Source organism: Pongo abelii, chromosome 7, assembly GCF_028885655.2.
Source record: "Pongo abelii isolate AG06213 chromosome 7, NHGRI_mPonAbe1-v2.0_pri, whole genome shotgun sequence".
In the NCBI taxonomy this organism is placed as follows: Eukaryota; Metazoa; Chordata; class Mammalia; order Primates; family Hominidae; genus Pongo; species Pongo abelii.
This window is the reverse complement of record NC_071992.2, coordinates 26,595,280-26,607,907: the sequence shown is the minus strand read 5'-3', so window position 1 is coordinate 26,607,907 and position 12,628 is coordinate 26,595,280.

The window sequence follows — 12,628 nt, the reverse complement described above, 5'->3', positions numbered from 1 at the left end:
ACCAGATAAGCTTGAATAAACTAGAGGAGAGAAAGACAGAGAGAGAAAAGAAAGAGAGAAAAAATATATAAATACGTTCTTCCCAATAATTATCTCCAGACCTGCTACCTAACTGAAGCTACCATCTTTAGCTATTCAGAGAATACTGGAGACATGGGAGCTAGACAAAGATCTCCAGAAATCTATAGAGATCCTATTGAGATCTTGGCTGAACACTAAGGTATGTGTGTAGAGAGTTGAGAGTCCATGAGCTCACGATGGAGTGAAGTATGTTTAAGTTTTTATGAGCCATAGTAGAGATACCTCATGGAGCAAAGTATTCTGTGGATGGCTCAGAAGGGTCATGCCTTAATAGTAGTTCTGAACTCATCAGAGTAAGAGGTGCTGTAGACATACCCTAACAAACCTTAAAAATAAGTTTCAGAAGGGTTGAGGAGGCCCACATGTACCTTAACGGGGCACCAAAACAAAAAACTGACATTTTAAAAGCAGTTAAAATCCAGATACTCAATAGAGTAACATTTATTCTGCATCCAGAAAAATATACTTGTTATGCAAAGAAGCAATAATTACATCCAATAACCAGGATAAAAATCTATCAAGAAATGATAGAATTAGCAGAAAAGGGACTTTAAAGCAGCTATAATAAATGTTCTCAAGGATTTCAAGGAAAACATAAACATAATAAGGAGAGGACAGAGGATATAAAATGATTTTTGTGTTGAGAAAGGTAATATCTGAAATTAGTACTTTACTAGAAAGGCTTATCAGCAGATGTGGCGCTGAAAAAGAAAAAAAAATAAGAGAATTTGAAGGTAGTATAACTTCAAGTATAACCCTAACTGAAACATAGAGATAATGAAATGCTGAAAAAAAATTTAGAGATATTTATTGACCTATGAGCAAAAACAGTCTGTCCATGTAATTATAATCTTAGAAGGAGAACAACTGGGGAAAAGGTAGGGGCAGAAAAAATATTGAAAGAAGCAATGGGCAACATTTTTCCAAATGTGATGCAAAATATCAACTACAGATAGATAAATTTTACCATATCCTAAGTAGGATAAACCCAAAGACAACCACAACAAGGCACATTATAATCAAACTGATGAAAACCAGTAATAAAGCAAAAATCTCAATAACAGACAGAGAAACCTCTTTATATTATATTAAGCTATATTATGTTAAGAGAAATAACAAGTAAGATAGATTTCTTGTCAGAAACAATGCATGCCATAAGACAAGGAACTTGAAAGTGCCAAAAGAAAAGCTGTGAACTTAAAGTTGTATAGTAAGTAAAAATACTTTTTTTTTTTTTTAAAAAAAAGAGAATTTAGTGCCAGCAGATTGGCACCAAAAGTGTTACAAGAATTTCTTCAGAATAATAGAATGTTAAACAGATGGCAACTCACATCTATACAAAGGAATGAAGATTACTGCACATGCTGAACAAGTTAGACAATGTAAATACATTTTTATTGTTTTTACACTGTAAAAATCTGATTGACAGTTTAAGGTAAAATTGTAGCAATGTATCTTTGTGATCTGATAATTTTCTGTAGTGGTAAGCTTTGATTGCTTTCTCTTTATTATTTGTATATCTTCTGTGGTTTTTGCTTTGTTTTGTGGTTACCATGAGGTTTACATAAAATTTATTTTATTTATAATCTATTTTAAGCTAATAACAACTTCACTTCTGTTGCATCGGGATTTTTACTCTCCCAACAACTACTTGTTTTTGATGACACAATTTACATCGTTTTATATTTTGTATTCCTTAACATTTATCATAGCTTTAGTTATTTTAACCATTTTGACTTTTAGCTGTCATACTAGAGATATGTATGGTTTGTACTTCTTCAGTACAGTACTGGAGTATTCTGAGTTTGACTATGTATTCACCTCTATCTTTGAGTTTTATGCTTTCACATGTATTTATGATAGTTTGAATCATCCTTTCATTTCTTCTTGAAGAATTTGCTTATGCATTTCTTGTAGTGTGGGACTAGTGAAGATAAATTCCTTCAGCTTTTTCTTGCTTGAGAAAGACTTTATTTCTGCTTCATTTCCAAAGGATAGATTTGCTGGGTATAACATTCTTCTCTGGCAGCTTTTTTCCTTTCAGCACTTTGAATAAATTATTCCATTCTCTCCTGGCCTGCAAGATTTTTGCTGGGAAATCTGATAGCCTAATGTGGATTTATTTATATGCGACTTGACATTTTTCTCTTGTAGCTTTAAAAATTCTCACCTTGTCTTTGACTTTTGACAGTTTTATTCTAACATGCCTTAGAGAGGACCTCTTTAGGTTCTATCTATTTGGGAAAATTTGGACTTCATAAATCTGCATGTCCATCTCCCAATTTCTCGGAAGTTTTCAGCAACTATTTCATTAAATATGCTTTCTGTTCCTTTCTCTCTTTGCCTTCTTTAAATCCTCTAAAGTGACTATTTGTTCACTTAATGGCAGCCAATAAGTCCCACAGTCTGTCTTTGTTCTTTTCATTCTTTTTTCCCCTCTGACTAAATAATTTCAAAATTACTATCTATCTTCACGTTCACAGATTCTTTCTTCTGCTTGATCTAGTCTGCTGCTGAAGCTCTTATATATACATTTTTTAAAATTTCATTTGCTTAATTCCTTAGCTCAAAGATTTCTGTTTGGTTCTTTTTAAAATATCTATCTCTGTTGAATATTTCATTCAGATACTGAATGATTTTCCTGATTTTATTGAATTATCCATTTTTATTCTCTTATATCTCACTGAGTTTCTTCAGATCATTATTTTGAATTCCCTTTCAGGCAATTTGTTAATTTCTGTCTTTGGGATCAGTTACTGGAGAATTATTGTGTTTCTTTGGTGATGTTATGTTTCCTTGATTTTTCATGTTTCTTGCATTGCTGTATTAATGTCTGTGCATCTGCTGGTGCAATCACCTCAGTGGTCTAGTCTGCAGGAGTTTGTAGCAGTGATGGTGCTGCACAGGTTATTAGGGTAAAAGCTTTAGGGATCCTCCTGTTCTTGTCTTTCCTAGAACAGGGACTCTTAGCTGAAGGGGAGTCTTAGCTGAGGGGATCTCTTTTGGTCCTGGGTCTGACATGGCCCATGGGCAGCCACAGTGGTACTGGGATCCAAGGCATAGATGCTTGGAACAGCTGTGGAGTTGGATTCCTGGGCTCAGGGTCTTTTGAAACTATGGTAGCATCTGGGATTTGAAGTGAAGGGTTCACTTTTCAAGGCATGGATGGGTACAGATCTGCTGCTAAGCTAAGATCTGTTGCTCTGGGACATATTCCAGCAGCTGTGGCCCAGGGGTCTGGAATGTAGCTGTGATTCTGACTCTGAGGGGCAAGGTACAGCACTGGTATGGCTCAGGAGAAGAAAGGGCAGTTCAGAGGCTTGGGTCCTGCGGAACAGGGCATGGCTGCAATTTGGAACTCAGAACTAACCAACAGGACACAGTGGGAGCTCTGGCTCCAGGGGATGAGGTACCATGTACTAGTGACTCTGGACCTTAGGATGGTGGGGCACAGTCATAGCCCAAGTTCTGTGAGGCCAGATTCAGCAATAGTAAGGATCCAAGAATGGAAAAATGCCACTGTTGCTTGGGCTACAGGAGAGGGCAACAGTGCCACAGTGACTCTGTTCATTGGTGGGGCACCTCAGCAGCTCGGACTGTTGTGGGGGGTGTAGTCCAGTTCCAGGTAGGCAGAGCACTATGGCTGTTTAGCCTGAAGAGTGAAGATGGAGCAGCTCAGCCTAGGCTGTGATTCCCTGGGATATGAGGTGCTGCATCTGCTTGCCCCAAAATGTATAGCTACATGAGTTGGCAGAATCCATGTCTCGTAGGACCTGGGGCACTATGTCAGCTGTGGTACTGAGGGTTGCAACTGCTTGGGTGTGGCAGAGGCTCAGAGCCCTTGGGGGTATGGTGCTGCCGCATTTGTGTGCTGTGTATGGGAGTCAACTGCTTTGGTGTGCAGAAGCCTGAGGTCCCTGAGGGATTGGACACTGCCTCAGTTGTGGTGCTGGGGCTAGACTGTTCTAGTGTGCAGGAGGACTGTGGTTCCTGGGGATAGGGCACCACTTTAACTTGGGTGTACAGAAGATGTACCGAAGAGGGGGAACCAATGACTGGACTGGGGGGATATGGAGCAACTCTGCAGTGGCTTGGCCCTATGGGGTAAGTTGTAGCAGAAGCTCGGCCCAGGGATGGCATGCTACTGGGTGGGCATTGTGCATGGGCAACAAAGCCTCAGGGATGGAAGGATGCATGGATCCTCACTCCTGGAGCAGAACCCACTCTAGAAGCAGCTGTGGTTCTAAGATGGTGCAGCACAACAGCAGCACAGGCCAGCGGGGTGGGGAGCAGGCACAGCATTGGCTCATTTGGGAGTAATTCAGTGTCTGGACTCTGGGCAGCTCCTTCAGCTGGGCTCACACTCTGTGAGGACTGCACAAGTCTCTGGTACTGAAGACTGCAGGTGTCTGCGGTGGTGGCTGGGGCTACTGACATCCTCTTGCTTACCTTTTCCCTGCAGGAAGGAGTCATTCCTGGTTCCAAGCTGATCTTGACTGGGGAGATGGGGTGTTGGGTGCGAGGTTTTTTCCTTCTTCCCTAGGTGGCCATCCTGGGTTTCTGTGCTCTGCAGGATTTCTGTTGCTTCTTTGCTATTCTCCACAGCTTTCCTTTAGTTGTTTTGGTTGAAATGGCATTTTAAAAATTTTATTTATGTATTTATTTCTGTGGTAGCTTCTTGTTGGCTGTCTTCCTCTGAAGATACAAAATGAACATTTCTTTTAACCAAATTGCAGTTTTGTAGGTTATACTTACAACTGGGATATTTTCCCCTCTCTTTAGTTTTGTATCTTCAAACCTGTATTCCTTTCCTGTTCTTGTGGAGTTGTGACCACAATGATTTTAGTGCCATTCTCTGTAGGTGATACAGAGCTGAAATGCAGAAGAAGGGAAGAAAGGAAGTCCTTGTAGGAAGGATTTGAAAGGTTTGATGAGACACTAGGAGGAGTGTGAGTTCAGCAAAGGGACTGCTCTGGGATTGTCTCAGCATAATGGTGACTGCATTGTAAATTGAAGACATGGTGTTTCTTATGATTCAATAGTTATGACCTTGGAAAACACAGTGACGTTGGAAGAAGGTTGTCTGGCGCAACAAGAGAAGGCTGTTGAAAGGTAGAGCACCACCTCAGAGACAGACTCTGGTCGAGGGGTCCAGAGGTAACAAGATTGGTTTAAGGAACATTTAAATGCTCTCCAGTGATAAACTCCCTAGTTCTTCAAAAATATCACAGTGACCTTCAATAGTTCATTTTCATTTTAAAAGAGGAAAGGATCTCCACTTACAATCTTACACAGCAGTGTATTGGAGAATAACATTGGTCAAACCCTGGGTCAAACAGGCTGGGGTTTGAACCCTATGTTTTCATCATTTAAGTAAAATAAGACCCCCATAGACTGGTTAAATTTATATTTTGATTACAGCTGAAGTCAATACTCACTGTAAATATTATACATAATAAATAAGTTATTTTATAATAACATGAACTATTTGATGCATAAATATAGTGATAAAATGTCATTTAAAAATTATAACATAATATTTGGTTAAGACTTGGTGAAAAAATGTAACTAGTGCTATTGACAAAGACACAAGATGGTACTTAACCGTGTAAAACTTTTTAATTTTTATATTTGCCAAAGTGACATCGTTTTTTTTTTTCAGGATGAACCAGATAATTTACCTTAATCATCTGAAAGGCAAAGTGTTTTCTCTGACATTATCTCATTATTCATGAATAAGTTGACCTCAGTTCTAAAACAATGAAGAAAGGGCAAAAGTCCATGGAACTCCATTGAAATTCATGCTTAATCTTTTTATAAATTGAGTGCAAAATTTAGCATAGACACCTGCTTAAACTTCAGATGCTTTCATTTCATCCAGCTTAGGAGTGGTTACTGAGATAAAAATAAAATGGGATATAATAATGTTAGCAACAGCTGTCAGTTTTGAGGTTTATATTTAATTTAGTTTGGATTGGATACTAGGAGGAACACATAGCCCTGAGATCATATAAAAATATACAGGATTAAGGCTGGGCACGGTGGCTAATGCCTGTAATCCCAGCCTTTTTGGAGACCAAGGCAAGTGGATCACTTGAGGCCATGAGTTCAAGACTAGCCTGGCCAACATGGTGAAACCCTGTCGCTACTAAAATACAAAAAATTAGCGGGGTAACTATTTTATATATATATATATATATATATATATATATATATATATATATATACACACACACACACACACACACACATATACACATGCACACACATATATAATATAATACAATATAAATGTAAATGTATATACATAAATATATATATATATAAATAAGTAAATACACACACACACACACACACACACGATTAAGATTCTGGATGGAGTCCAATTCCAAGTTACTTCAGTGATGTGCTTTGCTGTTAGCTCTTTTCGTATCCTCCTAACCCTTCTTCTCTTTCTCCCTCTTCTTCTCCTTCCCTTCCCTTTTCTCCTCTTCTCTTCCTCCTCCTTCATCATCATCCTAACACAGCAGATGAGAACATCATTTGCAGCAGTCAAGGGCTTATAAATTAACATTAATAATAGTGCTTTAAAGATGTAAAGTAGAACTGAATTTTTAGTTTATATGGTAGGGAAGACAGAAGGAATGAAACATTTAAAACTTATCAGGAGTTAGATTTGACGGCTTGTAAAAAACCATATTTTCCCATTTCACACAGAAGTCCTCAGGTTAAGGAAGTTGTTCAGTGACACATAGCTAGTATGTGCGGGTGAATCAGAGATCATAAATGATTCTCCCTAATTCTGAAGGCTGTGCATTGCCCATGATATCATCCAGCTTTCCATGTGATCTCGGTGACTAGATAAACCTGGAAATGCAGTTTTACAACTAATCGATGGAGATGAACAAATTTCCGAACAGTTTTCAGAAAGAGACTATGTGAAAGAGATTCAGTGTCTGCTGCAAAGACATGACGAGAACTACTTTGTGATGCTAAAAAAGGTCCTGAGCAGTGGGTTCACATGAATTGCTGGAAGTAGAGTGTGAAGAATGATACCTCTGAGGCTGGCTAAATAGAATGTCTCTGAGTGAATGTTCAATATCGTAGATTGTGACTCAAGAAACCAATTGGTTTTCCAATATAGTATATGTAACTTTCAAGGCAATTTCACTTTTGTTATCACATTTTAGTTTTCATAACAATTACAACACCTAGGTAGGGGAAACCTATTCATTTCATTGTATTGATGAAAAAAATTAAAATCTAGAAAAGTTAAGTAGCTAATTAGTGGCAGGTTTTCTAATGTTTCTGAGTACACTATTTCTCTTGCTCGTGATCTTTCCAGATTTGCTTGAAATGTAGAGCACTTCGTGTTCCTTTTCTATCCCTCTTCCCCAGTCTCCTACTCATGAATCTGACATTCAATTCACATTGACCCCTCAATGGCTCCTAAACTGCTTTGGGCTTTCTTATATTTCTATGGCCATATTTTATTCCTCTGAAATATTAATACTCCCTGCTTCTTGCTGCCTGTTGAAATCCTATTGGTCTTTGAGTTCAGCTGACATGTCATTCCTCCCAAGAAAGATCTTGAGAAAACTGAAATTGGAAATGATCTTTGCCTCCTCTGCATTCTAACAGAATTGGTTGTATCATTTGTGTGCCATTTGTTGCTTATTGCTGTGTATTATTTTTGTGTCACTTTTTAATTTCTCCATTTAGTTCAAAGTTTTTGAGGTGAAGAACCACACCTATTAAATCTCATCTCAATGACAAGCACAGTGGCACAGAACAGACATTCAATAAATATTATTTAAATTCAAGTAGGGAATAATTAGTCACCAACTAATTCGGTCCAGACATACAGAAGGCCAGACCTTGCTAATAAGCAATCTTAAGTCATTTTAGTTATTGACAGCAACATCAACTAAGCTAACAAGGTTGTCAAATGGAGGTTCTTGTAGTACTGGTTGAATTTTGTAATACTGACAATTTGTCCTAGTCCACTTATTGTATTCTTTTTGTGGATAGAATGTAAGGCCCTTGTATTTCTCATTTTTGAAAATTAAGGTAAGGTTTTCCTTCCTTCTGTTTCTGTTGACAATATTTCTTTGCTCACTCCATTTTTATATGCTTTCTACACAGCACTAAAGTAAATGCCAGTCTAGCTCCTGTCAAAATAATTACAAGTGGACCCAATCTGAACTGATGAGCTTTTATGTAATCTTTGAAAATCTTCCTGGTACAGATGAGAAGCACGAATATTTTAGGCTTTGTTGCACAGAAGATAGTAAACTTGTCTTGTAAACGTAGGACTGAGAACTGACTTTTCTGCAAACAAGGAAAGTTAAGAGTTCTACTCTTTTCCTGTGGCAACCTCCCTCAGCTTTAAGGTCTGGCTGAAATTTCAGTTCTCCAAGAAAGGTCTTGAGAAAGGTGGAAGTGGAAGTGATCTTTGCCTTCTCTGGATTCTAAAAGAACTTGGTTGTGTCATTTGTTGCCCATTGTTGTTAATTAGTTTTGAATACAATACTATAATTAATAATAATGGGGTATATCATATGTGCTTAATGTGTTTGTTAGCTGAAATGTAGAAATCTAATATTTTGTAAATGCCCTATTGAATGTCACCTCTGGAAGAACTGAAGTGCTCTCAAATTATCTTTCTGTCTAGCTCTTTGTAGGTAGGATCTTAACATTAAAGCTTAGGGCTAGAGAATAACAACTCACACTTTTGAGAGGCCAGTGTATGTAGGTGGAACGAAGCCAGTGGTTCAATTACCAAAATGGGAATAAGCCTGATTAGCTTCATTTGGCCTGCAGGGTTTTCAATCTTGTTTGAAGACTTATGACATACTGCAGTTAGATCCTCAGAGTTTCCAAAGGCTAAAAGCACTGATGATGTTTAATTAAAACTTTTAGTGTTTTAAAAGTTGAGTATTACAAAAATTAAGCATCTTTTAGCAATGCAGTGGCACTAACTTATAAATTGAGCTGAGGAAGCTAATTTAAAATCTCCAACAACCTTGAATCAGATACTTGCTGGGGAAGAAGCTGAAATTTGCAAGTTCCATTAACAAATCGATACAAAGAAAAATTTTAAATTGTCAAGAATTCACTTTTGCTTCTAAGAAAAGTTAATTATTATGTGGCACTTGAATGGTATTTTTATTTTTGGAAAGTACTTTTCTATTGACAATCTCATTCAATTCATTATAATTAAGTGTTAGGTTTTATTTATTAAATTACAGATGAAACAAGAACTTTTTTTTTGTAGATTTATAAGACCAAATTTTAAGCAATATGCCAGCTACAAATGCTTTAATGCATTGCTGTGGTGAAATTCTAATGGATCTGAGGTTTCACAACACAGAAGTCCATATAGACTATACCTCAGTGCAAGTTAATTTCTCCCAAACAGGTTTATAGACTCGAGAAGGACCTTCTTTTATCAATTTATTAGTTAGGCTAAAGCAATTTGATGTAATGTGCGGTCTAAGATTTCAGTGGCTTAGCACAGAGTAGTCCAATGAAATCATTCATGATCTATGCCCTTCCTTGAGGTCAGTCATTCAAGGACCCAGTTTCCTTTCATCTATGTCTTTTCCTCTTCTCCAGGGCTTCAGAGGACTATGCATTAAGCTGGCTGATGGCGGAAAGGGTAAAGAAGGTGCATCTACTTCTTAACCACATTAGCCTAAAGATGACATACGTTATTTCCACTCACAGCCCATCATTGAGAACTAGTAACCAAGGTAGACTTTCTGGGTGTCCCAAAAGAAAAGAAACGGGGCTTGGTAAACAGCCAACCCACCTATTTTATTTTTGACTTACTTAAGATGGCTTCACTTCCCCAAACACCTCCTTTTCTATACTGTCAGATATCTAAAATTTTTACAACTAGAATCAAATTTTTTAAAATTTTACTGTTAAAAATTTGCATAAGTTATGGACACATATGGATGTAAGGTCTGGAAAAAAAGATATGTTGCTGCTAGGGACATATTGATGCATTGAAATATGAGTATGACTTTGGCTCAACAAGGCAGTCTGATCACATGTTTGTATTTCTCTTTCTCCAAAAGTTATTAAAATGATAATAAAGAATTAAACAATCAAGGAAAACCAAAACAAAACAAAGCATCATCTCTAACACAGGGTTGGGGTGGTGGACCATTAGTGGAAAAGAGAGATCAGTAACGTCGTGAAGATTACAAGCATGCCTGAGTCTCAACTTTTACCCTACATCAAAATCCTCTGAATGGCATAGTAAAACACAGGTTACTGGGGCTCATTCCCAGAGTTTCTGATTCAGTAGAACTGGGATAGAACCTGAGAGTCAGCATTTCTAGCAGGTACTCAGGTGACAATGATGCTGCTGATGTGGGAACCTCACTTCAAGAATCACTACTCTACAGTTCTGTAAGGGAGAGCTCTCCCTTTTCAGTTGACCTCATCAGCACCATCTAGTTTAGAGCCCAATTTCCTTCACTCCATTTCCCATCACTGCTACCCTATTCCATGTGCAGCATATTAGACATTCAAGTATTATGCCTTCCCTAGGCCAAAGTGAAAACTAGAAAAAGAAGAAATTGAATAAACTGTCGTACAACAATCAAGGAAGCCAATCTGATTGTGGCGCCGCTTTATAAAGACTTGTGCATCCTGGCACTTAGGAACCCCCCAGCTACCTGCCAAATGACTCTAAAGTGAAGCCTCATGATGGATTTTTTATCTGCACACACACAGAATTAACCAATCAGCGTGAGGCAGGTTTGCAATATTCCAGGAAAAAAAAAAAGCAAAACTCATAGGAAAATGACCTTAACAAAAAGTAACTCAGGATGTAAAAAAAAAATTTTTAAATAACTAATTGCCCTCAGAAAGATTTTGGAAAATATTAACTCTGTAAATAAGATCAGATGATCCTTGAAACATTAGTAAGTTAGAGAATAAGAATTAGTGTTTGGAAATTATCAGGAATCTATATTTCAGTGATACAGTTACAATGTAATTTTGAGGAAACTTTTAATAGCTACAGAAAAAGACAAGTAGAGAGAAAGATAAATGAAAAGATGAGGGACATGGAGGACTGAAACTAGAAGTAAAAGTTTGACTAAGAGAAGATTCAGAGAAAATAGACAGAAGGACATTGTAGAAAAATACTAAAAGAGAAATCTTAAGAGCCAAAGTGTACTGCCTAAAGATGGAAAGGATTCAGTGAGGAGGGAAGCACATAAGGAACTGCAGAAAGGCCTGCACCCAGACAAATCACTGTGAACCTTTAGAATGCCAAAGTCAATGAGAGATTCTCAAAGCTCCCAGAAAGCAAAGCTAGGTTACATACAAAGAAATGAGACTCAGGCAAGTATTACATTCACATCCACAATACTAGATGCTGAAAGGAAATGGAGAAGTGATTTCAAAGATCTGAGGGAAAATTATTTTCCAGGATTGTTAAAAAAAATACCAAGCCAAACGCTCAATCTGGATGAGTAGAGAATAAAAAATTGAGACATTTACAGAAACTAAGAAGTTACTTCTCAAACTTTGTTAGGATGTTACTGGAGGATTTTCTTAAGCAAAATGAGGAGGCTAAGAGTGTGGAAGACATGGGATCCAAAGAAAGGTGGATCCAGGGTGACCGAGAGAAGCAGGAATACCAGGATGCCACTTTGCAGCAGGCCTGGAAGCATCAGTCCAGACAGAAGGAAGAAAACAGGCTCCAACAGGGAGGCATTTAGCAAAATATGGTGTTTCATAGATTTCATATGATCTCTAGGAAGGTCAAACTGCTTAAAAATGTATTAAAGACAATATGAAGAAATAAGACAACTAGAAACTCCAGAAAAATCCAAAAAGCTCTGCAAAACCAGTGAAATCAATCCTAAGCAATGACTTGGTTCTGCAGCAAATAGTACTTGGAAGAGGAATAACAAAAAAAACATGAATCACTTCCTGATTTCATAATAAACCGTAGATAAAGCACAGAAGACAGGTATGGCCTTGGAAACGAATGCAAGTATTATCAACCTTGACAATTTACAAGATTGAGATTTAAGAAAATATTATCTCTACAAATAAGATCAGGTGATCTTTCAAACATTAGTAAATTAGAGAATAACCTTTATCTCAACTAGGCAAGAGATATTTCCTATAGTTGCTGTAAAAAGAAATATAATGGTGAACATTTATTTAAAGTTACAAAAGTAATTAATAGAAAAAAAAGTAGACAAAGAATCATACTGGCAGGAGTATTAAGAGAAGGCTTGGGGTGATAGAAGAGAGTTAAATCTTTTGTCAGAATAGTGAGTCAGTAAATGCTATTTCAAATTCATCAACCAAGGAATATAGTACAATAGCAGATTATTTAAAGTTGGATGATAATCAGAAATGTAAGTTTAGAAATAGTTTTTTTGTGTGTTGGCAGGGGGAGGGGGACAGAATCTTGTTCTATTGCCTAGGCTGGAGTGCAGTGGCGTGATCTCAGCTCACTGCAACCTCAGCCCCCCGCCAGGCTCAGGCAATTCTCTCACCTCAGCCTCCC